The sequence below is a fragment of the Ornithorhynchus anatinus genome, chromosome 9 (genome assembly GCF_004115215.2).
Source record: "Ornithorhynchus anatinus isolate Pmale09 chromosome 9, mOrnAna1.pri.v4, whole genome shotgun sequence".
In the NCBI taxonomy this organism is placed as follows: domain Eukaryota; kingdom Metazoa; phylum Chordata; class Mammalia; order Monotremata; family Ornithorhynchidae; genus Ornithorhynchus; species Ornithorhynchus anatinus.
This window is the reverse complement of record NC_041736.1, coordinates 55,603,596-55,625,476: the sequence shown is the minus strand read 5'-3', so window position 1 is coordinate 55,625,476 and position 21,881 is coordinate 55,603,596. Positions and strand designations below refer to the sequence as shown.

At 41.9% G+C, this 21,881-nt stretch overlaps 1 long non-coding RNA gene across 2 annotated transcripts in view; it reads left to right on the top strand.

Moving 5' to 3' along the window:
• The window catches only part of LOC120638629, a 263,044-nt gene that overhangs the window by 32,584 nt on the left and 208,579 nt on the right, over window positions 1-21,881 (top strand). For both annotated transcript variants that reach the window (XR_005660390.1, XR_005660389.1), the window contains exon 2: window positions 10,563-10,619. This is a non-coding gene — a long non-coding RNA (uncharacterized LOC120638629). The remainder of the gene's footprint in view (window positions 1-10,562; window positions 10,620-21,881) is intronic.

Below are 21,881 nucleotides of genomic sequence, written 5' to 3'. Positions count from 1 at the left end.
ATCTCTGTTCCCTAGGTCAGATGGAAGGGGCAAAAACTTTGTCCCAGAGGAACCGAATTTGACTGGAATGCTACATTCGAGGGACAGCTCACCCAGTCAAATTCGGTTCCTCTGGGACAAAGTTTTTGCCCCTTCCATCTGACGTAGGGAACAGAGATATGGCCTACAGCTACATTCGAGGGACAGCTCACCTATGCGAAATTCAGAGGATCAGCCCGAGGCCGATGGTAAACCCTGTTTGCCATCCAGTCTGAGAGTGATATTTTCTCAGGCACATTTTGCTGCCTCTTTGCTGTGGGCAGACAGGTGTATGGTAGAAGGCTGCTGCTGTCCTCTGGGGGGAATCTCAGCAGTCCTGAGCAGCTGAGGTCCATTTGGAAGCGGCCTGTTGTAAGTCACTTTAGGGAGCCCATAGCCTTTTATATAGAACATCAATTTATTAGCCGCTCAGTTGAAATCCATAGACGCTTCATTTCCTGCCATCTCCTCCAACGTCTCTTGTGTGCTCGCAAAATCCCAAGAATTCAGGAATGCAACTCTGAGTCCTGTTCTTGAGGGGTGGCCTAGTGGAAAGATCACTGACCTGGAAGTCAGAGGACCTGGGTTCTGATCCTGGCTCTGCCACTTGCCTGCTGTGTGACCTTGGGGAAATCGCCTCACTTCCTCTGTGCCTAAGTTTCCTCGTCAGCAAGATGATGATGATGGTATTTAAGAGCTTACTGTGTGCCTAGCCCTGTTCTGAGCACTGGATGGAGATTCAATAACTGTATTTCCTCCTATTTAGGCTGAGCGCGCCATTTGGTAGCTGATAATAATAATGGTACTTATTAAGTGCTTACTATGTGCCAGGCACTGTTCTAAGTGCTGGGGTAAATATAAGGTAATCAGATTGTCCCACGTGGGGCTCGCAGTCTTAATCCCCATTCTATAGATGAGGTAACTGAGGCACAGAGAATTGAATGACTTTGCCCAAAGTCACACAGCAGACGAGTGGCAAAACTGGGATTAGAACACATAACCTTCTGACTCTTAGACCCCTGCTCTATCCACTACACCCTGCTGTTTCTCTAGATGGTAAACTCGTTGTGGGCGGGAATGTCTCTATTGTTATTTTGTACTAGTCCTAGTGCTTAGTAAAGTGCTCTGCACACAGTAAATACTCAAATACAATTGACTAAGATTAGTCACCGTGAAAAACACTCAGAATGCAGGTTCTGCCTTCTGTGAAAATGCCCTCCATTTGGGCTTGGTGTCTGAGACTTGTATGTCTTCAAGATCCCATTTGCTTGAACCAAAAGAAGAAAAATTTCTCTAGCAAGGTTGCATGCATGCATTTTAATGCATTTTAATGTGACTTGTGATTGTTAGGTTTTTCATCAGCTTCATTGCTTTTATTTCATCTTTGTGGCCTAAAGACATAGGACAGGCAGAGTACAGTATAAGACATTTTGGGCTTGGCTAAAACGTCCTTTTAGTGATGGGAATTTGCTTCTTGCCTAGAAAACTGATTTCATACCTTTCTGAGTCGTGACTCATCTTCTGTGTGGCAGCAATAAGTTTTGCATAACTTTTAAGAGCCCAGGCTGACCTACTTAACAGGCAACCAATGCTACATAATGTATTTAGGTCAAGTATTGTGGCTGAGATCCACACCATTCTCTTCAACAATCCAGCTTGCCAGGAAAATCACAGGTATATTTGTGATACACATATAGGCCGAACAATCATAAAACACACACACACACACAAACCCAAATAGGTGGCATATATATGCGGGTCCTTATGTATGTACAATTTTACACAATGTCACCTGTTCGCATTACAAGAGGAAAGGCTCTGCATTCTGAGTGCAGACTCCCCCATCTTTATCATCTTTTAAGGACATTGACGATACAGCTACTGAAAATATGCTTTCGACTGAAATTCCTAATTTTTTGAAGGGGAAAGGAAACGTTTTCGACGCCACTAATAGTTCCATGTTTTTTAAAAAAATCAAATAAAACCTTTTTTTGCAGTTTCCAAGATATAGTGCTAGTAATTAAGTTTTACAGCTATTTTCCCAGAATCCCTCCCCAAATTCATATCTGTGGCGGGAATGTGGACAGTGTTATAACTTCTCACCTTTGGAAAAATGTCTTCACCTATTTCTGATGTCATGGGTTTGGCATTAAGGGAAGAAAGGGTGCTAGTTTTTGACGAGCTATTGAGTATATAACATTCTCCATGTTTTCATTTTTAACATTTATATAGAGATATATCTATATATTTATAATATATACACACACCACTCAAACCTATTGGTCCCAAGTGCTTAGAAATACAATTTTTCTGCTGAGAATTAAATTAAGGAATATTCTCGCTCTTTTCTTCTATTCCTATTCTTAAAGAAAAAAAACACATCTTCGTCTCTCACCCATGGACAGAGACTTAATATAAACGCTAGAGAAGCAGCATAGCTTAGTGGAAGAAGCACTGACATTGGAGTCAGGGGATCTGGGTTCTAAAATAATTATAATAATTATGGTATTTAAGTACTTACTATGTGCCAACCACTCTTCTAAGCGCTGGGTTCCAGTCCCAGCTCCACCATTTATCATCTCTGTGCCTCAGTTTTCTCATCTTTAATAAAGTCTTCCTCTCACTTAACTGTGAGCTCCTTGTGGGTCAGAGAACTGATTATCTTATATCTTCCTCAGGACTTCAGGCCTTGGACAAACTCACACTTGGTACAGTGCTCTGCACACAGTAAGTGCTCAATAAATATGATTGAATGAAGAACTCAGTATATCCCACAATTATCATTGCTTAACACCAAACTAGGACACATGCTCCTAGTAGTAGTCTCAGAGTAGTAAGCGCTCAATAAATACTATTGAATGAATGAATGAACATCCAGGTAGAGATTTCCGGGAGGTAGAAGGACATTTAAGGCTGTGGAGAAGGAGAGCGATCAAGGCTGGAGAGGTAGTTTGGGGAGTCATTTGTGTAGTGATGGCAGTGAAGCCTAGGGAGCAAATGAATTCCTCAGAGGAGCGGGTGTAGATGGGAACCCAGAACTGAGACTTGACGGACTCCCCCAGACAGTGGGAGGCAAAGGAGGAGTCTGTGAAAGAGACTGAGAAGGAGCGGCCAGAGAGAAAGAAAAACCAGGAGAGGACAGTGTTCGTGAAGTCAAGTTTAGATAAAAATTTCCAGGAGAAGGGGGTCGTTCACAGTGTCGAAGGCAGCTGAGAGGTTGAGTAGGATCAGGATGGAGTAGAGACCATTAGATTAGGTAAAAAGGGAGAGCCATTCCTTTTCCCTAGTTCTTAGAAGTACGGTGTTGTGCACGTGGCTGGCCTTCAGTAAATACTAATGATTACTGGAGAAGGAGAACGTCTTCATGTTGTGTCTCTGAAGGCTGAGTGGAGTGGAAAAAGAAGCTTAGGATCGGTGAGGTTTTGTTGTGTGTTTTATTGTTTTGTTTCTAATCCTGGGGAAAAGCACATTCCAGTGCAAGGGGCAGAGGCATTTGAAGGTGTGGTGGTGGTATTCTTAAAGGAGAGAAGGGAAGGCAGAAGGTGATAGATATGCTGGGACAAATTTATTTGTCAATATACAGAATGTTAGTGGAAGAGGAAAGAAGCAAAATGGCTGCAGTGGACAACAGAGCTGGGTGCCTGTTTGGTTTTCATTCCCTCCCTTAAATCACCTCATGGTATCTTGGATGGTAAACTCATGAACCCTCCTCTCCATTTATGTACAAACCTGTCTATGAGACTGTGGCATGGTGAACCTGGATTGAATATGTGTATTAATACATATTCACTCAGACTCACCCTCCTGTATTACCTAATTAATCTCCTACTACAACCCAGCCCCAATGCTCTGCTACCAACCTAGTCACTGTACCTCAATTTCATCTTTCTTGCTGCAAATCTTTTGCCAACATCCTCCCTCTGGCCTTGAACTCCCTCCCGCTTCGTATCCAGCAGACCACCACTGGCCCCATTTTCAAAGCCCTCTTAAAGTCACATCTCCTCTAGACCTTGATTACTCCTCACTTTCCTCCCTAATCTGCTCTCCTTTGTGTACCACTTAAGCGTTTTGCTACTCATTCCACATCCAGCCCTATTTTCCCTATCTGTAACTTATTTTTATGTCAGTCTCCCCCTTTAGACTCTAAAGTCCTTGTGGGCAGGACTCCTGTCTACCGACTCGACTGTAAACCAACTCCACTATACTGTGCTCTTCCAGTTGTTGGGCAGGGATTGCCTCTATCTGTTGCCGAATTGTACATTCCAAGTGCGTAGTACAGTGCTCTGCACACAATAAGTGCTCAATAAATACAATTGAGTGAATGCAGTGCTCAGCACACAGAAAGCATCAACCACTATTGATTTGATTAATATGAATCATTTGTGAATTTTTTAAATGATATTTAAGCAGTTACTATATTTCAGCCACTGTACTAAGCACTGGGTTAGATACAGGATAATCCAGTTGGACACAGTCCCTGTCTCATCTAGGACCCACAGTCTTAATCTCCATTTTACAGATGAGGTAACAGAGAAGTGAAGTGATTTGCCCAAGGTTACGTGGGGGACATGTGGTGGTGTGGGATTAAGACCCAGGTCCTTTGACTCCCAGACCCGGGATTTTGATACCTTTCGGCTTTGTCCATTAGGTCGTGGAATCCTTGGCCTCCTGATTATGTCTCACGCTTCCTTTCTCTGCTTGATTCAGCGCTCAATAAATGTTGATAATCAGGGCCTTGCATCTCTAAAGACTTTCCTCTTGTACTTTTGCTTTTTCTGTTTTCTACACTCGATGCTTCTTCATTTCAGCCAATTAGTCTCTTGATGTTTGCTAACATGCTGAGGCAGGTCTGTCTAGGTTCTTACTCCAAACTCTGTAACTGAAGTTCCTTGTGTTCTTGATCTAGGAACATCAATCAGCAATTATAATTTTGATCTGCAAAACCTGCAGAAGAGAGCAAAGACGGTCTAATGAGTACGATAACTGGACTTCAACTTCAACAAAGGTCCCGGCTTAAGACCTGTATTCTGTCTGGCCAGAGTATGTAAATAGAATTCATCCAAGTACCTGGCATGCATTTAATATCTTACCCACTAAGCATTTAATATGCATCAGGCCGATGGTTTCAAGATTGTAATGTGCACCTGTCTTCTGAATTGAAAAAAAATTATACCATCGAAAGATCCTCTCTTCCCACATTCTCTCAGTCCTACTCTTCTTCCAAAATTCCTTCATTTTGATTAACAGCATTTCTCTGAGAGACATACGTTTTAAGACTTTAAACTTCCTCAGACCCATGTATAAAATGATTCAGAGCAATATGAATGAATCCATTTTAGCAAACCCTTCCAATTTTTTGATACAAGGCATGCCAAATATTTCTTTATAGGACTCCAGAGAATTTAAAAAAGTAAATACCTTGACCGTGTCCTGCTGCTCCAAGCTGTCCCCCTACAGGTATTTCCCATCATTTGTGCCTCACCTTCATTATATTTGCTTCAGTATAAAAAATGTATTTGGAAATTTTCTCATACTATTGTGTTTTTGCACTTGAATATATTACCTTCTGCCAAAAAAAAAATGATTTTTATTATTGCCATTTCCAAATTTTTGAATTTAGAAATCTGCTGGGAAGGAGGAGATCTGTCATTTAATGTGTTATGTATTCCACATAGTCAATCATATTTATTGAGCACTTACTGTGTGCAGAGCACTGTATTAAGCACTTGGTCCTGACCAGAGCCCTGTGACCAGAGGAGAAGCAGTTTACTCTAACCGCACCTGCAAGGTTTTTGAAGGGAAATAGCTACAAATGCAGGGGATTTATGTAGCTAATTGTGTATATGCTTTTACCAGAAGCTGGCAAGTTGGGAGTGAGTTTGAATGAGGTCTCCTGGTGGAAAGGCCCCATAACTGGGAGTCAGTAGACCAGAATGCAAATGCCAGCTTACTGTGTGCCCTCTAGGTGACCTTAATGACTCTGTGCCTCAGTTTTCTTATCTGTAAAATGGGGGAGAAAGAATCCTGCTCTCCTTAAATTGCGAGCTCCATATGGGACAGGGGCTTTATCTGATCTGATTGTCCTGTGGACCTCTCAGCACTTAGCACAGTGCTTAGCATGCTATAATAAATACCCTAATTAAGTCAAACCACAAACTGTGAAAGGGCGTTTAAAAAAAATCCCAAACAGTAGGCATCTCCCACCTTAGGAGATCCTTTTGTGTTTAGATACAAGATTTCCCCTTGTGTGAGATTACAAGGAGCTTTTGAAAGAGGTTAAATCCAGGTGAAGCATTTATTTGTTTTTCAGGTGAGGCTTGGGGCATGATGGAGAATGGGGGAAGGAATAGGTTTGTTCAGATGAGACTGAAACGCAGAATTTTTGGCGTATTCACTTCAGTGAGACAGACACTCTCTTCTTCCTTGTTAGGAGGAGGAGGAATCCTGGGCTTTTATTGTACCTCCCATCGAGACTAGAACTGTTGAATTATGATCCTTCCCACAGCAGACCCATACAGATTCCATTCTTTGAACAACTGAAGTGTGAGTAGCTCAGAAGACCAAAGCCTGTCTAGATCTCTTCTTTCCAGGCACATGTATGTACTCCGAATAGCCTCTCCGGCAAACTTGCTATTGTTTTCCATGAATATCCCGGGAACTCGCAATTGTGATCAGTCTGTTCACATCACAAATTAACAATGTATCATTCATTTGCTCCATTGTGGGCAAGAATATTGAACGAGCGGGTGACACAATTTGCCAGCTGCTAATAAGATACAAACCCTGCAACTTTTTTTTGTTTTTGGTTTTTTTATTTACTGATTTGTGAGAAATATGGAATGAGGCAAGTAAAGAGATGTGGAAGGGAACTATGTAGGCCTGGTTAAGTGAAGTCTTTGACATGGGGTTGGGTGATTTGGGACAGGGTCTGCAAGTTTGGGATTAATCCTGTGCATTGATTTTTTGAACAAAGGAGCTCATTCGGGCAAGGTTAATCTGGAAAAATAAGCGTTTTGGGTGTATGCTCTGTTTTTTTCCCCAGCCAATACATTTGCTGACAGCCCAGTGATTTTTTTTTCTAATGCAGCATATTCATTTACCAAATCCATTGTTTTTCTACATTCGTCACCTAGTGAAATATGATCTCTTTAGAGATCAGCTTGTAAACCTCAAGTTACTATTGTAAGCACTTATTTCGAAAGAGCGGACTAGTTAGGGTATACTGTTCTGCCTGAACCTATAAACCAAGAGCAACAGCTGTAAAGAGGAAATCTGAAGTGCGAAAATCTAAGCAAAAGAGTAAGATCTGTTCATTAAAAAGGAGGGAGTCATCAGAGCTCTACTTAGTGTGTTTTTTGGAGTTTGGCACTATTTTGTAAATGGATCATTTGCTGCCCAAAGATAAATTGTACTCTCAACTTCTTAACCAGAGTGTCTTTCATGATTTCCCTTGCATGCACTGCACTGGTAAGAATGGCTATTGAGCTCCAGCCAAGATGAATTGGTTTTTATCACAAGATGGAAGACTTCTTTCAATGCCACACTATCCTGATGTGTCTGTTTTGTCCTACTGGTTAAATACTAGTGATGTTTCAAGAGGTAAGGATACACTGAGCACTTTAAAGGGCAGAGCAGTAAGTAGCCCATGACCCTTTTTAAACTGAAGCTTGGGATTTTGAAGGAAAAAAGAGACACAATTGGACTATTTCACATTAAGCTAACTTACTCATTTCTCTCCTGGCTCTGTTATCCTCAAAATAGAAATGGAAAAAGGTGGGATGGGGGAGGTGAGGGGTGGGGGTGGGGGGAGAAAGAGGGAAAAGTCCTAATTAGACTCCTCATCTTTGATCACTGGCATTTCATTTTGCTTAACTTCCACATTTAACTTTGCTTCTTTGTGGGAACAGACAGGGGTTGGAGTCATTCAGGGCTTTTGGCCTTTAAAACAAGGGAAGTATTCGTTTCCAACCGGCTACTGAGACTTGTAAAAATGAACTTGAAACAATGAACACCTGCTAATCTAAAGCATTTAAAAAGGTGGATTTTGATTTACTGATTGAAACCTCATGTTTTTCAGAGAAGGTCAAGAATTGTTGTAAATTGGAGAAATATTTAAAATTCTTTCCCATTTAGATGTTAGGGGTTTTGTCGTTTATCCAGGGCTGGACATTTTTCATTCATAAAATAGTTTTATTCATCGGTTGGTACATTCATATCTAGAATTGCTGAACAGGAGTAGGAATTGGCTTTATCACACGATCTCTTTTTTTATTATTGACATCTTTAGTTTGCCAGTAATTAAATTGCTAATTATGTGTTTCTGTTCCTGTGGTCATGCTTTTATTCCATAATTGCTGCAAGTTTTGCTCTAGCCACCAACAATATTTGTTTAACCTTAGCGTATGTTAGCTTCCTTTTCAGATATTGAAGCTTAGGAAAGAATCGGTTGACTCTGTTAGGATTTTCCAAATACGAATTATTCAAAGTACCTCCTCCCATGTTACACTGATATTTCAATCATCTTTTGGCAGTTTTTTTTAGAAAGTTATTTGGCAAACCAATAGCAATCATTCAAATGACAGTTTAAAGCAAATAAAGTTAAAAGAAGAAAAGGGAAACTTTTACCAAAATCTTAACATTTATTCAACATTAGAAGTATGGCGGGGGTGGGGGGGAACTATGAATGTCATGAGCTGAAATATACGTTTAATAATTTGTTTCTCTACAGGTTGGTGTTTTTCTGTAGTTGCTCAAAAACACATTATTTGATTATGTGATATGAAATTCAGCCATCATGCAATTTTTTTTTTTTTTTTTGCTTTTGAGTTTAGGCATAGTTTTTTGTCAGTGTATTTCAATGTATTCATGAGTTTTTTTCTCATTTGTTTATTTTATGCAAACCATAAGAGACATTTTTCTCAGTGAAGATTGCCTCTTTATTTTATTTTGAAATATTTGTATATTTATTTCATTAAATGAGATAATGCTTTTTCTTATTAACATAATTTCCAGTACATTAAACATATTTCTCCACAGACAGAAGAGAGGAATCAAATTAAATGACAGTTAAATCACTTGCAGCAATTTCAACTGTTAAAAGAAATAAGTGTCTCTGTTTTCTTTGTGATCATGAGATGTGCTGTAAAGGGAAATGAAATACTAAAGAAAGGAGGGAAAACATAAAGAAATAATGACTGACTTATTGCAGTAATACCACTGAGAGAAGAAAAATTCACTACAAATAAAAAGAAAAATAATATAGCGGGTTTGAAAGTTACCAAAATTCATTTCTTATTGATGAGTTCAGTGGAAGTCTAATACTAAGTAAACTGATGAAAAAATCAATGCAATAAACTATGGATGATGAAAGTTGAAATAAATACTTTGTGTTTGAAGAACCGTTACTCTAAATGCCTTTAATTTTTAAATAATTTATTTCTTTGAATTTATAGAAAAAAGATGTGATTTCTGGATGGATGCAAAGCACTTTATTATATTCATATATTTGGTAACTTTCTTTAAATGGTCCCTTTGACCTTGTGGTTGAAGTAGAATCAAGTCCTTATGATGGAAGTCTCCCTATAATAATAATGATATGATGATGAATGATGGTAACTTTGCACATACATGAAGTTTATACTTGATAGCAAATGCTTTAACAAAAGGCAATTTTTCAGCTTTTGGAAAGAGTAGGGAAAGAGAGGCACTCAAAATGGTAGGAAGGCTATCTTTATGTAAGTTTTTGTTAAGTTTGTTTGGTTTTTTGGCAAGTCAGTATAGGACCAAATCCACAGTATGTGATGAAGGTACTGAGACCAATCAGTTGTACTGGAGTGCTTACGGTGAGCACTGTACAGTGCAGTTGGGAGAGTACAGTGCAATACAGTTGGTAGACATGTTCCCTGCCCCCAAGGAGCTTAAGTGTAGAGGGGGGAGATGTATTAAATGCATTATGACCATACAGGTATGTTGTGGGGCCGAGCGTGGGAGGATTATCGACTACTTAAAGTGTACAGATTCAAATGTGTAAGTGACTTGGAGGGAAAGGGCGTAGGGGAAATGAGAGCTTGGTTGGGGAAGGCCTCATGGAGGAGGTGTGAATTTTAATAAGACTTATTGGGCCACTTAAATCAGAGACAAATGAGGAGAATCCATAGTGCCCCCCCACCTGTCCATCTGTCTCTCTCTGTCTCTCTCCCTCCTCCCCTCTCCCTCTTTGTCTTTCCCCCCCCATCCCTTTTCCCTTCATTCTCCCTCTCTCTCTCCCTCCCTCCTTTTTCAATGAATAAAGCAATGCCATTTATTGAGTCCTAACTGTATTCAGGGGCATCTTGTCAAATAGCTCTGTTTGATTATACTCTCCCAAGCTCTTAATACAGTGCTCTGCACACAGTAAGTGCTCAGTAAATACCACTGATTTTTTTTTTTTCCCCACATCCTCTCATCTCCTTACATGATGCTATTTCTTGGATAGAATTTTTTTTTCCTTTAAACTATTTTTTGTAACTTTTTTCCTTTTATTTTTTATTTTTTTGGTCCTCTAGACTTTTGAATGCTTCCTTGAAGATAACACCTGAATGGCTAGAATACAACCAACTGAGGTAATAATCATTCATATTTATACAGGACTGTTCATACTGAAGGATCCCAGAGCAACACTAATCGTGGGCATTCAGCATCATCTCAGACATACCATCTCGTACTTTTTAATTTTTTTGAAGTAGGGAGGGAAGCTTTGTTTCTCCTGACAACCAAGTTCGCCTCTCCCCTTATGCTTCCGACTTAAGTCGACACCTCCCACCCTTCATTCGGAACTCGGGCGATGAGGCTAAAGTGCAGGCCACATGCAAAAGGATTATTTTTGAATTATGCATTAAGCAGATAATGCCCACGGAATGTCGACCCACCGCCAATAAATAACTCGACGACGGGGAGGAGAGAGGTCAGCTTTACCTGAGGGGGAAGGGTTCGGGGTGAGAGTAAATACAGCCAGACTTGGCGAGTTAAGAGAAGGAGGGTGAGAGGGGAGGACATGCTTTAGCTTGCCCAGAGGCAGAAGGAAGCGGAGCAAGTTAATATTGAAACTGTCTAATTCCTATTTGCTTAAATATTAATTTAGCTGAGATAAAAGTACGATCTCCAGGGCGGTAGGCTGTGTCCACGAGATGCATGTATTGGAGAGTTGGGCCTTCTACAGAACGCAAGATGCGGAAGCCGAGTTAGAACAAAAGGAGCCCTCAGATTTGGTCTGTCTGGGCTGAGGGGTGAAGGATGCATTAGGGAACTTTGGCCTGGGCACCAAACCTTCCTATGTGGTAGGGCTCTGGGGATGATAATTTGGCAGATGTGCAGGTCGGAGCCTTACGACTTGCTTCCCCAGATATCCCTTCTGATTAGTATGTGCGGGTTCAGTGGATTATTGTTTTATACGGTGTCCATAAAAATGGCCAAGGAAGCTCACCGAGCGGAAGAAGGAACCGGGATTAGAAGGGTGCTTCAGATGACCTCCCTGGGAAAAAGATAAAGCATCACAAAATGCTGATAAAAACACGTCTTTGATTTTTAGCTTTGCCATCGCTGCCTGAGAAAAACACATCAAAGACACTTAGCGTTTGCTTCTGCGACAACATTATCACTGAATTGAGGAGGGCAGAGAGGAGAATCTTTTAGGAAGAGGTTTTGAGGTTCCTCCCCCCGTCTTATTCCAGATCAGAAAAATGCATGCAAATCAATGTGGCTACTTAATTCTACCTCAAGATATGTGTGTTTGTTTAAAGATATTTTGCGTATTTATATTTAACCACAGAAAGCAAGTACGTGTACATTCGCTTCCCTATTTTAACTTGGATGGCAAGTTTAGCCCCCATTTTAGCAGTCTGAGGCATTTGCCGTTAGTGTATGCAGTAGCAACTGCTTTTGTGAAGCAATGTGTTACACACGCACCCAGACACACCAACAAATTAAAAATGGATCTGGGAAAACACCCCTCTCCTTCGAGACTCGTATCAAGCAGAGTTTAAATTAAATAATTTGCCGAGCGTGGGGAATAAGGCTTTTGTAGCGGTATCTGGGGGTTTATTCTCCCTTGGGAGACTCTCTTAGCATTTAGTACAATCTGGTGATCCCAATGAGACTCACACATACTGGCTTTTTTTTTTCTGCCTCCCTTCCTTTCTCACTCTTTCCCTCTCGCTCTCAAAATGATTTTTATGGCATCTAAATTGTGATCATCTCTGCGGGCATCATTCCCCTCTGAATTCTTCCCCAAGGACTCAGAATAGTCTCTTGAGAAGCAGAGGGTTGTAAAAGGCGGACAACATAGAATAAAGGTTATTAGAGCCAGGAGTGAGAGGAAGGAGGCACTCTCGGCTTTTACGTGGACACGCCGCAGGTCCCGACGGAGAGTTTGGCTGGGACATGGAGACTTCAAGCGTAAGGTGGCCTTTTGTTTCCCCCTCTAGTTTGTTGACTCACAACAAACGAAGAAGAAGGGAGTTGATGGGGTACACAAGTTGAGAAAGACAAACGTAATCCACTTAGGTTGCTTGACCGTCCCTGAAATCGGTAACCCAACTGACAGCCAGCTCACGATCCTCTCTGGGGAGATTGGGTGCCTCTCTTCAACAAGACCTGGTCACCTGTTGGCTTCCACAAAAGTCCAGGCATGGCCTTCCAGAAAGAGCACGGGCCTGGGAGTGAGAGGATGTGAGTTCTAATTCTGGCCCCGCCACCTCTCTGCTACGTGACCTTGGTCAAATCATTTCTCTGTCCCTCACTGTCCTGGATGGGTAAAATGGAGATTTAAATACTTGCCCTCTCTCCTACTTAGACTGTGAGCCCCAGCTGGGACAGAGACTCTGTCCAGCCTGTTTAACTTGTATCTACCCCAGCATTTAGAACAGTAATTGACATATAGTAAGCACTTAACAAATTCCATGATAAATGAAATACATAAGCGAGGGGTGATGGAATGTGAGCCAAGTGAATTTGCTTCTGAAAGTTAGGGTTAGGAAATCAGCAGAGGGGAGCATCGATCAGTAGTATTAAGTGCCAATTCTGTGCAGAAAGCAGTTGGGAGAGTGCACTAGTTAGTGAATACAATCGCTGAATTTAAGGAGCTGACAATATAATGGGTGAGACGGGTGTTAAGTTACAGATGGGAGAGGGAAAGTATAAGTGAGTGCTGTGAGATTGGGGGGGGGGAGTGGGTGAATGTCTAGCTCGTGAGGGCCTGGGGCAAAAGTAGCGCAATAGTAGAGGGAAAATAGATGGGGAGATGAGAAATTAATGTTGGTATTTGTTAATGTTGGTATTTGTTAAGCGCTTACTATGTGCCGAGCACTGTTCTAAGCGCTGGGGGAGATACAGGGTCATCAGGTTGTCCCACGTGAGGCTCACAGTTAATCCCCATTTTACAGATGAGGTAACTGAAGCACAGAGAAGTGAAGTGACTTGCCCACAGTCACACAGCTGACAAGTGGCAGAGCTGGGATTCAAACTCATGACCTCTGACTCCCAAGCCCATGCTCTTTCCACTTAGACACGCTGAAGTAAGGCTTCCTGGAGGAGATGGAATTTTAGTCAGGCTTTGAAAATGGGGAAGGACTTCCAGGCAAGGGGGAGGGTGTAAGCAAGGGGTCGACAGCGAGGGAGATGAGAGCAGAGCACAGTAAGCAAGTTGGCCTTAGAGGAGAGAAATGAGCAAACTGGGTGGTAGCGGGGATAGCGACGATGCAGTGGAAAAGACAAGAGTAGGAGCAACTTCGTAGGTAGCTTAGGTCGCTCCTGCTAACGTTCTCAGGCCGATCCTGATGTGTGCCAAATGAGTAGGGGAGGATTTGCCTTCCCTGGGAATCTCCTAGATTGGGTTGGTCGAAAATGGTTGGTAACCTGGAGGATGGTTTTCAAGGCCAAAACAGCCTGGTAATTTAGTCAGTGTTGCTCTAAGGGAAGCACGGTGGATGTTGGCCGAAAGCACTCGTGCGTATCTTCTCGGGTAAGGCAGCACAGGTGGCAGCCAGTCATCAGACTCCCACACCTCCTCTGGGCTTGATTTTCACCCTCCCCTCCCCACAGTCCACCCCGACTCTGCCACGGAATCCGGGCCGGGTCAGAAACAAGGCCAGTGGAAGGGAGCTAGTAGCGGAGTGGAGAGGTCAAGCGTGACGGCGGAGTCTGGCAGCCAGGTTTCCTCTGATTAGTCTCCGCCTGGCACTCCTGCCTCTCCTCCTCCAGGATCCCTTGGGGGACTGTCTTCCGCTGCTCTTCTGTATCTCCTTTCCCCGCCACTGTCTGACAGCCCCTGACACCGGTGAACTTCAACAAGAGACGAGCAGTTCCCTGGCAGCGGGGCCCATCACCTTCCTTCTGTTTTGGCCCCCGACCCCCTATGCACCGCTGTCCGAATTAGTAGTGCGGGGCCACTCGTATTCCCTCTGACAGCTAGCGTAGAGAAACCCGGCCCTCCTTTCCTTTTTGTTCCAGGCTTTCGGGACATAGGGCCGCAGGTGGGCCCGAGGTAAATTTGTCACCGCCGCCGAGCGGCCTACAAAGTGTTCTCCACCGATGTTGGTTGCCGACGGGGTGTGGTTTGTACGTTTGGGCACGGGCGTAGATATGAGCGAGGACATTTGTAACTTGGCACGCTGGCTTTTTATGAGCATATGTTGAATTGTTTACTGAACACACACACACTACTAATAAGGGGAAAGTTTGTTTTTCTCCTGCTTTTCTTCTCTCCGGTTTCCTTTGGACTCTTGCCCATCCCCTAAAGGAGGGTGAGTGAGGGATAATAATAATGACGATGATAATGATGATGGCAGCATGGCTCAGTGGAAAGAGCCCAAGCTTGGGTGTCAGAAGTCGTGAGTTTTAATCTCGGCTCCGTCACTTGTCGGCTGTGTAATTTGGGCAAGTCGCTTCTCTGTGCCTCAGTTACCTCATCTGTAAAATGGGGATTAAGACTGTGAGCCTCACGTGGGACAACCTGACTACCTTGCATCTCTCCCAGCACTTAGAACAGTGCTTGGCACATAGTAAGCGCTTAACAAATGCCATCATTGTTTGGCTTATTATAGAGCATGGGACTGGAAGGACGAAGGTAATGCATTCTAATCCCGGCTCCGCTGCTTGTCTGCTGTGTGACCTTGGGCAAGTCACTTCACTTCTCTGGGCCTCAGTTACTTCATCTATAGAATGGGGAATAAGATTGTGAACCCCATGTGGGCCAGGGACTGTGGCCGACCCGATTTGCTTGTATCCGCCCCGCTGCTTGGTATAGTGTCCGGCACAAAGTAAGGGCATAACGAATACCATTATTATTATTACTGTTATTTTCATTGTTGACGGTTCCCTTGAGTAATATCTACAACATTCAGGGCTGCAATCCAGGAAAAATCAAGCTCATCAGTAATTAGGATACGGCTACAACCGGAGCATTTTATTAATTACACATTGTAATCACATGGATAGTCACAGAACCAATCGTGCAAGTCTGTATTTAGAGATTTGTAGACAGAAGACTTAACGTAAACATAGAAATGTTAAACCTACTCAACTGTAACCTGCAAAGAAGATAACAAGAAGGATTCTGTTCTCTGTATGATTTGTGAACAATGCTAAGTAAATATTCATCATTAATATATAATAACTGTTGCTTTTGGCAGTTCACTTTTCATTTAATTTGATAATGTGTCCAGTAAATGAAGTGGTACAGGCTACAGTGTTTTACCAACACAATTGCATATTTTCAATCATTGTTAAATGAAGGCAGCTCAAGGAAAGGCTTTAACCCCCACTAGTTTTGTGTGTGATAAAAAGAGAAGGCGCTATCAATCTTTATTGTCTGTCTCGCTTACTGTAATTGCATTCAATAGTCCACTGATTCTGTTGTCTGTGCTAATGTCAGGAACAGTGAAGATCCAGATGCCTAGGCTTGATCATACGCATCCAGTGACCACTTTGATAAGTTGGCAGCAAGTGTGCAGGTTTGATGATAAATTGTTAACGCTATAGATTATGAACAGCTGAACGCTGGAAATGTACATGGAGGAAACTTCTTACCTTGTTTTAAATCTGGCATCATGATGCTAGCTAAAGGGCATGTCATGTATTATTCAAATGTGTCTTGCTCTGGCAGTGTGCCAATGACTCATTGTATTGCTCTGAATAGTAAAAAAAAAAAAAAAAAAAAAGAAAAAAAGAAAAAACTACACAAAACAAAATCCACAGTGATTTGAAAATGGCATTAATGGTTTTAGGACTAGGAAAAGCATTTTGAAATTCTGTTTAATAGTTCTGATTCTCTAATTCGACAAGGGGAAATCTGAGTTGGGTTGGTGCTTGATCTAGACAGTAAAGTGGGTGATAGTATTTTATGAGTAGTCAAAAGGGGTGTTTACTAAAAACAAATGGATGTGCAATTAAAAAGAGTGGTGAACTTCTCGTGGAGGGATCTAGGGCGGTTAAGGAGAAGCGTTTCTTGGCATTCTTGCTCTAATGTTTCAGCATGGCTTAGCTAGATATCTTACAGTGGAGCAATCTGGGGTGGGGTTTAGATGCTGGATTGTCGGGGTTTTACGGTCACATCAAAATCAAAATGGCCTGTCGCCAGGCCATTAGGTGGTTGGGATCATTATCCAGAACCTAAATTACTTCAGTGGCCACTTTCTGAGGACACTGGAAACCCTGAGTTGGCGAAGGACCAAAAAAGTTAAAGACGAAGAACCCGTCATTTCCTCAGAACCTCAGGGAAAGCCTCGAACTGCAGAGATGTAGATCAGTCGAATTAAGTGAGAGCTTACTGAGCAGGAGAGTATAGTAGTGCTAGAAAGACATGGTTCCTGTTATTCCTCCTCTTCCCATACCCTTGTCAGCCTCGGGTTATGATCCAAATAGTCACCCATCCTGAACATGAACATTTTGCTAATCAGGGAAGGTGAGGATCTCTCCTGAGAACTGCTGGAATGGAAGGCTGTACATTTTAGGAAAAAAGGGAGAATGAATGAAATGTATCTTCTCAAAGACAGAGTCAATATGAGCATGGCTGAGTGCATTTCCCACTTAAATATTCAGTGTAGTTTTGGTAGAATATATTGTTCTAAAGATCTTACACTAGGGTACGAGCATGTTATTTGGAGTTGGAAGAATTTCATTTGACAAATCAGTTTTGGGCAGACCCATAGCTAGAACCTTATTTACCTTTTAAGCACTTGATAATAATAATGATGATATTTGTTAAGCGGTTACTATGTGCCAAGCAACAGGGTAATCAGGTTGTCCCACATGGGGCTCACACTTTTAATCTCCATTTTACAGAAGAGGCAGCTGAGGCACAGAGAAGTTAAATGACTTGCCCACGGTCACACAGCAGACAAGTGGCGGGGCAGGGATTAGAATTCACATCCTCTGACTCCCAAAACCGTGCTCATTCCACTAAGCTACGCTGCTTCTCTATAGTCACCCCTACCTCAGCCCAGAGCACTTTAGTACCTATCAGTAATTTATCTATTCATATTAATGTCTGTGCTCCTTTAGACTCTAAGTTCAATGTGGGGAGGGAATGTGTCTACTAACTCTATTGGATTGTACTCTCCCACACATTTAGTAAAGCGCTCTGCACACAGAAAGAACTCAGTAAAAGCCATTGATCTACTGACAGATTACATATATTTCATTCTATTTAAAAAGAAAACCGTGCCAGTTTTCGTAAGACCCTAGGCTGAAATTTCAAGATAGAAAAGCCTCCAAACAATCAATCTTGGTGGGCAGAACACTGTACTGAGCACTTGAGAGAGTGCAATATAACAGAGTTGGTAGACATGTTCCCTGCCCACAAGGAGTTTACAGTCTAGAGGCGGACATGATTATTAATATAAATAGACGTTACACATAGCTCAGATCAATTGAATTATTTTTTGCCATCAATCCGAGGGAACTATCTGATTAATTTCAGATCTGATAGTAGCCCTTAGGAATATAGATTAAGCCACTTAGGTAACCATTACTTAATTCCCTTAAATGTCAGCAAGGTCAGCTAAAGAATCTTACCCATTTTTGCAGAGGAAATAGTTCATTCATTCATTAAATAGTATTTATTGAGTGCTTACTATGTGCAGAGCACTGTACTAAGTGCTTGGAATGTACGATTCGGCAACAGATAGAGACAATCCATGCCCATTGACGGGCTTACAGTCTAATCGGGGGAGACAGACAAAAAAAATAGCAATAAATAGAATCAAGGGGATGTACATCTCATTAATAAAATAAATAGGGTAAATAGGGTAATAAAAATATATACAAATGAGCGGACAAGCACAGTGCTGAGGGGAGGGGAAGGGAGAGGTGGAGGAGCATAGGGAAAGTGGGGGAAAGGGGGTTTAGCTGAGGCGAGGTGAAGGGGGGAGTTGAAACAACCCCACCTTAGGTCACTGGTGGTTGTTGGCAGAATCTGAACATCAGCTTGAATTTGGGGGCCTGGGAATGTTTGTTTTTTTGTATTATACTTTCCCAGGTGCTTAGTACAGGGCTCTGCACACAGTATGCCTTCAATAAATATGATTGAATGGAAATTTCCCCTCTTCTCTTGCCAACCCCCCATTTGTCTTAGCTCCATAAACTTTATCCCTTTAATATCACATGGTGCTCAGAATTTCTTGTGGACAACTGGGAATTCAAGGCAAATTGATACTATGCCAGGCTCTAGCTATAGAAAGGAGAGTAACAGAGTGGTGTCTAAATGTTTTGGGATTGCCAAATGCCTCCTTATCCATCTGAGTTACTCAGTACCCCAAAGATCTTTCAGATGTCTAGCAAAACCAGGACAATATATTAAGGCAAAAAATATAACTCGATCATCAAGAAGACACTAAATATGAGTCATTCCGAAGTGTAGCAGTTTTATTCAGGTTGTCTTCTGTAAAGAAAAGTATAAGCAGGGAGAGACAGGGCCTATATTAGGCATATAATACCTTTTTATTCTATTAGAATACCCTTATTATACCTGTTTTTCTGCTCCCAGTGTTTTTATTAATTTGTGCCTTTCTGATCAACTCTTGAGTGCAAAGCCCATATCTTCTTGTTTCTGTTGGGCTGACTAAAGTGTTTAGTACAGTGTCTGCACCTTGGCAGTTAAATACCATTGATCTATTATAAATTTGCCCCCTCAACTCTGATAGTGTTTGAAGTACTTTACCGCCTAGCGTAAGTCTCTTTACTTTTTTCCCGGTTTTATCCCTTATCCCAGCTTTCCCACAGTCAGCAAGATTTGGGAAGTATAGCAGTGTTATTTGTTGAGTTTCCTCTTGTGCAATGCATTGAACTAAATAATCACTTGCAAGTCTACAGTAGCCACACAGGCTTCTTTTTTGCTCGCGAGGGACCTGACACCCTAACGATGGAGATAGATGTCAAGTATTTATAAATAGGGTAATCAGAAGCAATTATTGAATGTGCCTTTAAATATCAACAAGTGGACAAGGCTTGAAGATGGGTATAAACAAATTGTTTTTCGATGCGGTAGTGTGGGGGTAGGACTTCGTGTGGGGGAATTGGGAATTAATCAGGGAAGACTGATTGAAGAAAGTGGGATTTTAGGGAGATGGTGAGGTCTGGTAGAATTGGGGTGAGAGGAAGTTCCAAACCGGGGGAACACCAAGAATGAGTGGTTGGAGAGAGTGGGGAGAGATGAAGAGTTAGAGCTGGGGAACAGAGGATAAAGAGCTTACATAGAAGATGGAGATCATTGATGAAAATACATAATAATAATAATTATGGCATTGGTTAAGCACCTACTATGTGCCAGGCACTGTACTAAGCCCTGGGGTACATACGAGGTATTTGAATGAGGCACATTCCCTGTCCCACATGGGACTCACAGTCTTAATCCCCATTTTCCGGATGAGGTAACTGAGGCACAGACAAGTGAAACGACTTGCCCAAGGTTACACAGCAGGCAACTGCATATCGAACTGCAGGCAACTGTTAGGAAGATGGTCCTCTACTGAAGACTTTTAGGAGGGGACAGATGCGTGCTCAGCAGTGTTTCTGGGCATTGGTTTGAGCAGCAGCGGAGACTGCGGACGGAAGATCTAATCGAAGGTAGGCCACCATCAGCTCTCCAGGTTCTCAAGGGAGGAGCCCCTGGCAGGTGAGTGAATTGTATTGAGATGGTAATATTTGCTTCTAAAAACTGCCTCAAATATCTGCCGCAAAGGCCGAAGCTTCTCAACTCCAGATGCAATGGACATTTGTAGTTTTTCACCCATATACCGGTGTGCCTGCCTATGTGTGAATAGGGATTTACCTATTTGACTAAATCAATATTGGTGTATTTACAGCAAGATAAGTGTTATTTAATGTTGTTTGTAATCTTCACTTTTGTTTATATTGAAAAATCATTAGCTAAGGAGCACAGCAAACAAAAAGCGGTTGGGTAAATTCACATTACCTACTGTTGCTTGCTTTTTCCTGAATTTGGTTCAAATTAATCAATTAAAGTGCACAGATGTTCAATTAAACCTACAAAAATTTTTCATAGCTACAGCTGTTTTGAAGCTGCATTGTGAGAAATTTAACATATCTAGTAATGATTCCCTCTCAGAAGAAATTAAATTAATGACTCTTTGCTAGATTATTTTCCATTTGATAAATTAAAAGAAATTAGGAAAAAAAACTGTCAGGAGATGTATACTGCTTGCTACATTTATTAATTGAATGATAGACTAGCAGATATTAATATAAAAAGGACATAAAAATGGAAGATGTTTCCTTAGGATTTTAAATAGAGTGGACCAAATTCCACAGAACTGAAAGATACTGTTGCATTTTACGTAATATGTGCATGTACATCATGAATGCACTGCCCGGGTGTGGTAGAGAGGAAATTTATTTTGTCACTGCACTTAATGGGGAATGAAGATATGCGATTACTTCCGTCTGGCAATTTCTTTTACAGTGTTGGGGACAAATAGCCCATCCCCAAGTGGTCCTGCTTGGCCACTTGTAAGAGGGTGAGTGACTTCTGGATTGTAAATTTAGACTCTCGTCTTGGCCTTAGCCACATTAACGTCTGGGAAATTTTAGCTTCCTTCTGTTTCTGGTTTAATTTCATGATACCACGGTCTGTGATATGTAGGTAGAAGATACAATTCTCGCACTTCCTCTTTGGACAGGCTGTGACAGAATTTGTTCTGGGGACCAGGATGGGAAAAGAACAGAATTTTACCAGTGGACTGATATAATAATCCGTAATAATCATAATAATGGTACTTAAGTGCTTACTATGTGCCAAGCACTATTCTAAGCACTGGGATAGCTCACACTCAATCCCCATTTTACAGATGAGATAACTGAAGCCCAGAGAAGTGAAGTGCCTTGCCCAAGGTCACACAGCAGATAAGCACCAAAGCCGGGATTAGAACCCAGGTTTCTGACTCCCAGACCTGTGCTTTAGCCATTAAACCACAGAGTAGCATGTAGCCCAACGAGCTTAAAGTGTCTTTTATGGAGATTTTTCTCTTCAAGCCTGAAAATAGAGCTTGTAAGGTAGATAAGGAATCTGTTTTCTCCAACCCATTATCTAGATCAGGAAGCTGAGACTTGGGGAAATACAGGTCATGGAGCGTGAGTGTTAGCGATACATATAACTCTGGTGATGTCTGCACACCTTCACAGTGTGGTTTTGGGCTTTCTTGAAGGCAGCGTAGTATGCGGTGCAAGTGGGAACGCACACCCACGCTCATACAAATTCACCCTTCTGGAATGTAAAATGGGTCCCTACCACTTTCTACTGCCTCCAAGACCTATTACTATTGAAGTTGATTGCGAGCATCCCAGGAGAGGCATGCAGACGACTTGATCGACAA